This window comes from Grus americana, chromosome 14, assembly GCF_028858705.1.
Source record: "Grus americana isolate bGruAme1 chromosome 14, bGruAme1.mat, whole genome shotgun sequence".
NCBI classification, from domain to species: domain Eukaryota; kingdom Metazoa; phylum Chordata; class Aves; order Gruiformes; family Gruidae; genus Grus; species Grus americana.
The window spans coordinates 10,884,477-10,895,531 of record NC_072865.1 but is presented as its reverse complement, the minus strand read 5'-3'; positions in this window follow the sequence as shown (position 1 = coordinate 10,895,531).

Sequence of the window (11,055 nt, the reverse complement as noted above, 5' to 3'; positions counted from 1 at the left end):
GGCAGAGTGAAACCTCTTTAAATGCAGCTGAGAATGATTTTCTTACATTTTTGCTCTTGAATGAGTCTGTAGCTATACGAGGTATCACACATTTTGGGCTGCGGTGATTAATTCTCACGGGGTGAATAGCACTGATCTGTGCTATGGCTGACTGCTTCTTTCTTAGATTGCACCACTAACTGCCATTAATATTCAGGCATATTGAATTCAAATGTGTTGTTCCCTCCCAAATGCTTGTCTGCGATGGATTTGACTGGAACACTTGCACAAAACAAGCACTACAGGAAATGCAAAGAGGTGCTATTTTTATTCTGGTCAGAATCAAACAGAGAAGGATTCTCTGCAATTACCAGTGAGAAACCCCTGACAGGCAGCCATAATGGAAATCAGGGTTGTGTATGTGTGTATGTGTGTTGGGTGAAGATGCTGTTAATTCACAGCCACAGGGCTGGGCCTAAACCCCTCCAACCAAAATATACACAGAATTTCTTAATGCTGCACAGCACTTTCCGTGCTTAAAGCATGGGCTGGAGTGCAGGCAGCTGGGTAGCTGGAGGAGGGGGAAATTACATTTATTTCCTCCTGACAGATCACTCCATTTTACGAGGGTTATCTGCTGCACTAAGCAAATATTTAAATAAGATGGCTCAGAGAACATTACAGGAGGATTTACTACAATGCAGATCTCATCAGAGATTCATAGATTTTAGGGCCTGAAGATCACGTAGCAATTGCTATTATTATTACTAATTCATGTTTATTACTGTCATAACCCCTTGGACAGACTGGCTGCAGCCCCAAGATGGCTGATGGGATGGGGGTGCGAGGATACCTGCCTGTCCCACACCAAACCATCACACCCTGCACCAGGCTGGTAAGGGGGAAGCTCCCTGTAGCACCATCCACTGAGAGAAATCTGCCCTTGGCATCTAGACACAGACTAGGAGCTTGCCCTTTCCCCAAACTGCGTATACTCTAAAAAAAACTGGTTCTCTGATTTTCTGTATGAGAAAGGCCACAGATTCCCCTGTTTTATTCATATCTTCTGCACGTAGCCAGGAAGGAGATGAAGCATTTGATACCAGCCGTGACACCATCCTGATTTCCCTCTGTCCAACTTGGTGTTACTTCCTTAGAAAGCTCATTTTCCCCCCTTGGTGTCCCAGGCTGGACTCCGGGTGATGTCTGCCTTGCTGAGGGAACGCCTTGCTTGTTCTCCATGCAGAGATTGGGCTGAAACAGACATCACTGCTCAATTTTTCACCTTTCCCCAGAAAAAAAATATTATTGAGAAGGGGATATTTGGACTTGCATGTGCATCTCGATTGCCCTCTAGTGCTGAGCCACACGCCTGGGTAGGATCTTCTTCTCAGACAGGATTTCAAGCTGCCGAGAAAATTCAATTCACATTTAGGGCTTTATTTTGTTAATTAAAATGCTTATTGATGACTGGAGGGAAGCTGCTGGCTAGCCAAGAAGCAATATCCTGAGTCAAATAGCAGAAAAGCAGTTTGAGAGAGTGATTTCATCATCAGCCGATGGGAAATTGAACTCTGTAATGCAGATTATTCCATCAGATTGTCCAAGGCAGTTTGTTAAGATTGTAAAGGAGCTGCCAGCTATTTGCAGCATTAAACATGCTGCATCCTGGAGAATTTGAAGATCCTTAATGTGCTAGACCAGTCAATATCAATTTGTTATCTTCTAGAAATACACAGGCTACTATCTTTATCAGACTCTGTGTTAAATTAAATACCTTTCCCTCCCAAACTCACAGCTCTCCATCTACAGTGTCATTTATAGTGCATTATTTAATACCCCACAGCAAAACCAGCTTTCTTCTGTCATACATACTGGAAGCAAAGTGGCTTTGAATAAACCCTGGTGTCTAAATTTTCATTATTAGGCTTCAGAGTTAAAACAGGTGGGCAAAACAAAATTACTTGCTTTCAGGCTACCAGCTGTAGGACTAATCACTAATATTGCTTCTTGTGATCCTAAGTATTTCCAGAAAATAAGCTTCAGCTGGAAGGGGACTGCTTGCCCTGGCACTGTCTTACATTAAGGAGAATATCTTCTCTCCCCCTGCCCATTTCCATACTCAAATACAGGCTTGCAACAAGCCCTATGTCAGTCCCACTTTTCTTGCAAAAATATTCTTTTTAGTCAAGAGTTAAAAATCTCATTGAAACCTTGTTTTCTCCAGCCCTGGTACCTAACAAGGCTTACCAGGTCTACGTGAATGACATTCATTTTAAGATGTGAATTTTAATAGGCAAACTACATCGCTAAAGTCATCCCTGGAAGACTATCCTCCTTAAAGGTGGTCTTTGATGAATTTTCATGAAGGTGTTTTTATTTTAAACGTATTTCTATATAATGAATCATCCTGAGTGCTCCAGGATGTTTACAAAAGCAAATTATTATGAGGTTTTTTTTTTAATGCCCAATATCGCAGAATCATGAAGATGGGGGATAAGAGAGCTCTGTTTTAGTAAGATCATGGAGTGTATGACTCCTCCCTATTTTAGATAATCTGTTCAAATAAGACTTGCTAAAATTAGTGAAAAAATCAAGTATAAAGGACATCCTGTCCTTCTTATTCTTTATTTAATCATATTCATATATTTGTATTTTCTGTAAGCTTCTGTGCCAAGGGCCAGTGGTTTTCCAGTACGTGCTGTGCCTTCTGAAAAATCATAATATGTGTATTTCTGAAGTAATCTACCTGGTTTCTTAAAATGAGAAGGTAGGGAAAGAAAGCCTTAAAATCTCGGGAAATGCCTTTTGTATTTGCCATGCAGCAAGTGGACAATCGGTGCATTACACACCCTAAAATCCCCACATCTATTTAACAACAGTGGCCTCTGGTGGAGTTTTGGCTAAGTAGCATACTAATAATTTATTCAAGGTTGGATATATCTAGGCTTGATGATAGCTCTGTGGTTACGGATTGGAGCTCAAGAACACACCCCTAAGCACTCGTGCTTCCAAGGAGGTCGGATATTGGCCTTTCATTAATAATGACCCAATTTTAGCATGTGCATCAGTTTGTATTTAATGCTGCTGCATTCCTAATCACTTGGAGATTGATGGTGACACTGTCTGAATTTGCTCCTTCCTCCTAATATATCCAAAGGGAGTTTTGGGGGCATGGGAGTCCAATCTGGGCTTTTCTTTTTGCCCAGACATTGATTTACACCTACCTCATAGGAATTTAACTCTCTCTCAGATTTCTGCATCTCTGTTACATTTGGTAAATATTCAAAAGTTATTGGGAGATGGGAGGGGAGTGGCAAATTGCTGGAAACAAGGACAGAGAGAAAAGCAGTTGCCTTTCTATTTCACTAAAAATCTTCCAGGATTTGTGAACCACCCCAGCTACTTACTTAGGCTTTGGTTCGGCAACCTGTTCTCATTTAATAAGCATGTAAGCATATGCTTACCCTTAAGTACCAGTTTACATCCCATCTGGCTCAGTTCAACTGCTCGCATATGTGCTTTTCTAAGGGCAACCTATGCATCTGCTAAAGTTCTTTGCCAAATTGCAGTTTCCATTTCTTGTTTGGATATCCAGACTGATTTCTGTGACTTAGATCCACATCTTGCAAGGCTTAGTCCAGGGCTTAAACCATTAGGTCATATTGCTTATAATACTCACCCACACCCTTCTACATTTTAAAACACATTATGATAGTAGCAGAGCTTCATTTGATCTTATCACTGCAATATAGTTGTAAGTAGCTGATCAAAGTGAAACGTATTCTGTTTAATTAGCTTTCCTAGTGACCTGAGTATGCTACCATGAGAAATCACCATGTGTCACTAAGGTCTCATGTATTTGTAAAAAGACATATACCCCTCCCAGCATTAAGGACACTGTCAGCATTCACCCTCCAGTCTGGCAGATATCTGGGACATGAAATACATTTCATGATGTGCTATTCTTCACTCAGCCAGCACTTAATGACTGGAGCTTCAGGGCAAATACAGAATCCTAAAATGAGGCCATCAACATCACCCAATTACTGCTGTTATTAAAAATGCCAAGTGTAATCATAATAATAATTAGACACTTATTATGCAGCGCTGCCTAAGGAATATACTCTATGTGTGTAAGATGTCATGCAAGTCCTATTAGTAGAGCTGGGCAATCTCACCACCTCCACATTACTGCATGAGATAAAATTGCATTTGAATGTGAACTGCCTGTGTAAATCCAGTTTTCTCAGTCTTTCACCTTCTGAGGGTTTATTTTGGGGTTTTTTTTAATACTACAACTGCTTATGCCCTTTCTAAGTTTACATCCTGCCACTAACACCCTCCCAGAGACTCTGAGCATCCAGAAAATATCTCCCTTTGATCTGTTATTTATTATCAAACAATTATCCAGACAGACAAGTTACACCCACAGTCAGTTGGTGCCTCACATGCCAGAAAAGCAGTGGTCCAGAAGAGAAGGAACACACTCAGTGCCAGATGCTTTTCATTGACTTCAGGCAAATACTTCCCCCTCCTTGAACTTCTGTTGGCTCATCTGTAAAATGGGCCTAAAAACCACAGCCATCTTCGTGAAAATGCTTGAGTAAAAGTCCTACAGAAATGTGCTAATTATAAATGTACTAATCATAAGCATGCTAATTATGTTGAAGATTACCATGTCCACAGCTGATCTGTTCCCAAGTTGCCATTTGAAATCCAGGCTTCCAGTTCCTTCCAAATGTATAGAAAGAAAGCTGATACGGCTCCTTTGTCCCAATCTACTGCATTGCATACTAAGACTAATCTCTCTGGTTTTGCAACATTCTAGCAAAATCACAGCTTTTGAAAGAGATTAGATGGCGTAACTTGGCTCCAGTGATCATTCAATCCTGGCATCTGTTTTATTGCTTTATGTATTGTGGAATTAAGAGAGATTATCTTCTAATTATTCCCTGTAGTCTGCAAGACAGATGGAAAAAAAGCAAATTGTGTTTTATCAACAGGCTGCCATTATGTGCTCAAACTTCAATCTCTTTTCTGGTCATTGTCCCAGAGTGACAGAAGTATGGGAATCATCTGCACATGAGATATGGATCTGTAAGACACAGGTTGATACAAGGTTCACATAGATCATACCTGCATGACTGGCCACAGCATAGGCAGATATTCAACAACTCTTACATTAGCTTTCTTTTTCCAGTGTGGGTCTAATGGTCAGGAAAGAAAACCTGGTGAGTTCAGTAAGATCCTGCAGTCAATCTCACCCAACGATGACATCCAGCAGAAGCTCTCTCAGAACAGTTTGGAGACAACATCTGAGATAACACCTCTGAAGTCAGGACTGCTGTACTTGCCCATGTATTATCAGGCCAGGCTAAAGTTATCTCTTTCCCCAGAGCATTCCTTGCTCCTTTCTCTGTTTCATTTTTGTGTATGCCAGGACTGTATATTGCCTATGAAGCATAGCTTAAGGCAAGACCAAGTGGGTCTTTTGGACCCACAGAAGCCACACAGGCAGAAAAATCACTGACCTCTGGTTAGAAAACTGGCTGACCTGGAGGAGAAAGAAAGGGAGCAGGAAGCCATGGTGAAGCCCACATACTATCCTCATGGATAATGATGGTATGCCATGGGCCAGCCCATGGGTGAGCCAATGGGCTCAGTGAGTCTGTAAAACTTATACAATAAGGGCTTTGAGTCCCTTATCATGAGGTGTATGCAAAGCTTCAAAGCAAAGGTGGGCTGTTATGATAAATGACTGTTCCCAGGAGCGTAAAGAGCAAAACAGGTCCCTCTTTCCTCCCCTCCCTCACACCCTCCTGGCTCTGTGTCTAGGGGTCTCCTGCCCAGTGCCGGAATGCTGCCTCCCTGCGATAGCCACACTCTTTAATGGGTCATGCTTTCCCTGCCTGATTTTCCTAGGATGTTATCAGCCTGGAAAGTGAATTTAGGCCCATCCTTTAATTTTCTGCCCAACTTTCCATCTGCACAGTCATGATCTCTTTGATTTTCTGAATGGGGAAATGGTCCATGTGGACTTGAGGTGGAGGTATCTTCCTTTGGTCATTCCAAAATAGCTACTACTCTGCTGTGGCTAAAAGAAATGAAACCCTACTGAGGGGAACCAGGGTTGAAGAGAGAGAGGGAGAGTGCATTTGATGGCAGGGCCCAGATGAAAGTAAAAGTGAGAAAAATACAGTAGGGGAAAAAAAACCCCACAATCCAAAAAGAGAGTGAGAGAAGGACACAAAGATTCAGCCGGGAAAAATGCTGAGTTTATAATCAAAACATTTCAGATGAGTCCAAATTTGCTCCTCAGTACAACTTCAGCTGTCCCCGGCACTTTTTGCCCCAAACAAGAAGCAAAGGGCTGCCCATGGGGCATTCCTGCTTTTTCTTTTCAGGCAGAGACTGCTAGCTTAGGGCCCACCCTCACCAAGTACATCCCCAGAGGGAGGGGAGCTTGTCTGAATGTGCTAATCCCCAAAGTAATGATGCATCCTGTGAGTTTCATGACATCAGACACTGGGAGGGGAGGGGGTAATTAGCGCCCCAGTGACTGTAGCAAGCTGTCAGCAGTAACACTAGTTCTGAGCATGCGGCTTTTATTGGGTCATGAGGAAATGGCGTGGGGCTGGTAGAGAAGTCTCTGCTCAGCAGGAACAAGAGAAATGGGCCAAATTAAATACTGTAATGAAATATCAATGAAATGGCAGCCAGTTTGGGGAAGGCTACGTTCACATCCAGGGCTGAGTGTAGCTGCAGTGGGAATGGTGGGGCTCATGGAAGGCACCACCTCTTAGACCCTCTTTCCTATAAATCCACACCTATCCTTATCTATAGAGATATTTTTGTGTAACCAGGCACACGTTAGTGCTTGCCCTTTACTTTTAGAATGGCCTGAAAGAAAATTCCCAGGGACCTTGAAGCTGTGGAACAAGCTAGGATTTGGTATCAAATCCTGTGGCAAGTACCATCTGCAGTAAAAGTCATGTTCACATATCCTTTGAGAGGAATAGTCAGAAGATTTCTTTACTCATAGGAGGAGAAAGCTTACTGTCATTCCTTATCCTTCTTATTATGGGACCTTCACAGAGGGGGGGCAGTCCTGCCCAGTGGTTAGAGCTAAACCAAGAGTCAGCGTGGAGGAGGGAGACAGACAGAGTGATAGGGGCAAACAAAGATCAGGAATGGGAGCCAAAGACTTTGCCAGTCAAAAAGGGAGGGGAATGAGAAGGTCAGAAGCCAGACTGATGCTCAGGAACCCTACAAATGCTGGGTGCCAAGCAAGGAGCAGGCAAGGCTCAAGCAAGACCAAGGCATGGCCCTTGGACTCAGGAGTCAGCAGAGCTGAGCCACAGGAGCAATCAGTGGGAGTCCCTAACATCAGGTATTAATACAGCTCAGAGGCCAGCACCTCTCTGGACAGGTTGATCAAGCCCATAGCTCCAAGGGGGCCTGCAGGACTGACAGCTCATGCAGAGGCTGGAGGCGATCAGGTAATCACCTGCTGATCCAGAAATGAACTTCACACCTAGGCCCAGTGCCATGAAAAATAAAATATGGCATTAACCAGTGCTGAGGGAACTCAGCACTGTGTCAAGTGCTTTTTTAATATTATCCCTTTGGCTAGAACATTGGGCAACAGTTTTCTGGGCCAAGCAAAGGAAAGCACATTGTAATGACCCAGTCTAGTGATAAAAGCAAGATACATATGAAAATGCTGTAACAGCTGAATTACACACACCACTTACAGCTTCTCCACAATGATCTCTGTCCTCTCCCTTGGCTATTTCAGACCATTCAGAAAATATGCACCTCTGTGTCAGGTCTTTTCTAATGTCCATTCAGTTTCCTCAGTCTCCAGCTTCTCTCTGAAAGCTCTTTCCTAATCTTTGCACCTCCCTTGCAGTGTGGCAAAACCCAAGGGAATGGCCTATCCGTCGGAGGCCTCTGACCACTGTGTGACATGGATTCCTTTAGAGGAAACCTGCACAAGAACTATGGACGAAAAAAGCCCTGTTTCTAAAAGACTGACATTGCAAAGTTGCTGGGAAGTAAATGATCTGTAAAAATGGAAGCACTTCAGAATATATGATTAAAGGAAATGACTTCATTTATCTAAGCAAACGTTAGGAGGCAGCTTGACCAAGATCTATACGAATCTGAGTCTGGAGAGGTGCTCTGGTTCAGCCAAGGGTGATGTCCCCAACTCTAAGTCCTTTGACAAATGTTTGGCAGCAGTTTAACAAGGAGATCACACGGGTTTGCCAGGTCCTTGCGTTCTGCCATCTGATGAATTTCAACCTGCTGACAGCTGAAAGAGCAGTGTGGTTTGCAAAAGAGCAGCAAGGTGTATCAGCAGAGCGAGCTGTGGTACAAAATGAGTGGCTGAGAAGGCCACAGCAAAGGGAAACTGTGTGCACAAGCAGATGTAGGAGGTGGTGGAAGTGGAGTGAAGCAGGAGGAGAGAGGACTATTGGGGCACATCAGGGGAATAACAGCATGTGAGGCTATAGGTGGTACCTTCCAGAGCAAAACCACCTTTTCTAAATGAGAACCAAGGAAGTATTCTCACACCAAACACCATCTTTAATTTATTCTATATGAGTTCCATTTGAGGGGGGGGAGAGAGAGTTGTTTAAGATGAAAGCTAGTCATCAAAAAAAATGAAATATTATTATATTAAATGCCACAAGACTGTGGTGTCCAAAAAGGTATTTGATTTCAAACCACGCTGCTCTTGGAGGCCAGGGTTTGCTTGCTTCTTTTTTTTTTTTTTTTTTTAAAAGCTCACTTTGCAAGTGTCAATCACAGCCCACGATTGCTATCTCATCAGGTTCATGTCAAAGCCACTAATAAGCTGTACCACACAGGACGTTGGACCCCCTCCCTGGCAGCTCACTGCTGGCTGAGGAGTGATGGGAGCACAGAATAGGTACCTGACATGACACACACACTGGATTGGACTTTCACATCCAACTCTGATGAGTGCAAAAAGAATTCACTATTGACAGGCCCAGCATACCAGGCTCAGTTCATCTTCATTTTTCCAGTTAGAAACCAGAAATCTAAAACACATTTCCAAGCATATTTAGCTTTCCAGCTGAAATGAGTGCTGCATGTCATCTGTTTTGGTGGTGCAGCCCAGCATGGGAGACTCCCAAACGCAGTGCTGCATTGAAACAAAGTTATCACTGCCTTTATGAGATATTTGTACAACCTTGCACCTGCAATTAAAGCAGTTAAATGAAATGAATCATAAATTCATAGATTTTAAGGCCAGAAGGGACCTTCTTGATTATCTCATCAGATTTCTTGGTCTGGCATAATATAAGTTGGAGAATTGCACCCTGAGGAACCTCTGTCTGGCCCAGAGTATCTACTTGAACTAGAAAGAGCATGCCTTTCAGATATACACCCTTTCCTGGCTTTAGTCCTTCACATCTCTAGATAAGGGTATCACCGAAGATTTTGTACTGTGCTTCTCTGCTGAATTTGTTGAGCTTCAGCTTTGAGCAACTATGTACGGGTTTGGTCAGACAGACCAATAAATGTTTCCGTCATGTCTCTGCTTTCTGTAAAGATTCTTATGATCAAATTACTCTTTAACCTCATCTCTGTTCAAGTAAATAACCTTTGTTCATTTGGATGCTGACAATTTTGGTAGTCTTGAAAAGAGTTAAGTTACCCTAGATGCAAAAGAAATGTCTCCACTGGCCTATGTAGTAGTCACAATTCCTGGTTATTCTTGCCACTGAACTATCTATGATTATGCCATATGAAAATGGCACAGACCTGTTAGATCCAAGGAAGAAAAAAAGTCCATCTAATCAATTTCATCTAATTCACTTTTCTGTGGCTCCTATGCAAAGACACCTTTGTTTTTTCTAGTCAATCAGAATAATTTGTATAACATTGCAAGCAAAGTTACCCCATCTGGTAAACTCCTTGCTGAACAAGGGTGTATTTATTGTTGATGTATGATTGCTTAATCCCTTTGTATTGTTTGTGATCTGGTACTGGATGAACATAACTGAAACACAGTGTTTAATTACATCCACAGGCTTTTCATGCTCTTAAGAAAGGAGTGAGAACGACTTGTGGAGTTAAGAACTAGGCCAACAGCATGGAGAAAAGGTAGGTGCTTTTAAGGCTTCTCTTTCTTGAGCATATGAATTAGGTTTCCCTGCAGGCATCCCTGCTAGAAAAAAATTAGTCTGTCATACATAGAGACTAAATTCAGAGCAAGTTATCTGCTATGAAACAGCAGCAATTGAGTTTGGGGTAAATTAATGGAGACAAAATGCCAGCCCCTTCCAAATCAATGGAAATATCTTACTGGATCTTACACCCAAAATTAATTTGGAATATTTATTTCTTTCCCAGAACCAAATCTGTAGTGCAAAAAATATCTTGACACTGAAAGCAAGAGGGGTACAAACATAGCGGATTTGAAGTCAGTGCACAGAGTATTTTCTCCTCCGCTGAGTTATTTCTAAGAGGTATTTCTCTCCCCGTTCACACTCTCAACATAGTGCAGTCGTGTGCCCCTGACAGCATATACACTCCTTTATATTCATATAGCACACAGGCAGGGGAAATCATGTCTTGATCCTGTACATGACTGCCTCAAACACTTATAAGAATAAAGTGCAAATTATATAGCAAAAGCAACCACAATAATAGAAAAAAAATGTAATTACTGTAACTTGGTTACAGTCATGGAAAGCATTGTCAGATTTTTAGAGACTTGCCTCCACCATCCAAACCATCCTGGCTATACTTGAAGTATGATAAAAGAAATGTCATTTCCTATTCTATAATCCATTATTCATCAAAGACCAGCATGTAATGAAAACAGAAGTACAAACATCTGTTTTCAGGTTAGATCTTTTTTGGAGATCTAATTGCTCTGAAGAACTTAAACCCAGAAGTCAAACATCATAAATAATTAGACAAAAGGTGCTGAAAATTACAGCAGAGTCAGGAATATCTCCAGTGCCTTTATATGCATCTTTGATTTTCCTTTCATGGGAAAATGCTGGCTTTCAGGTAAGAACGTCATATAAC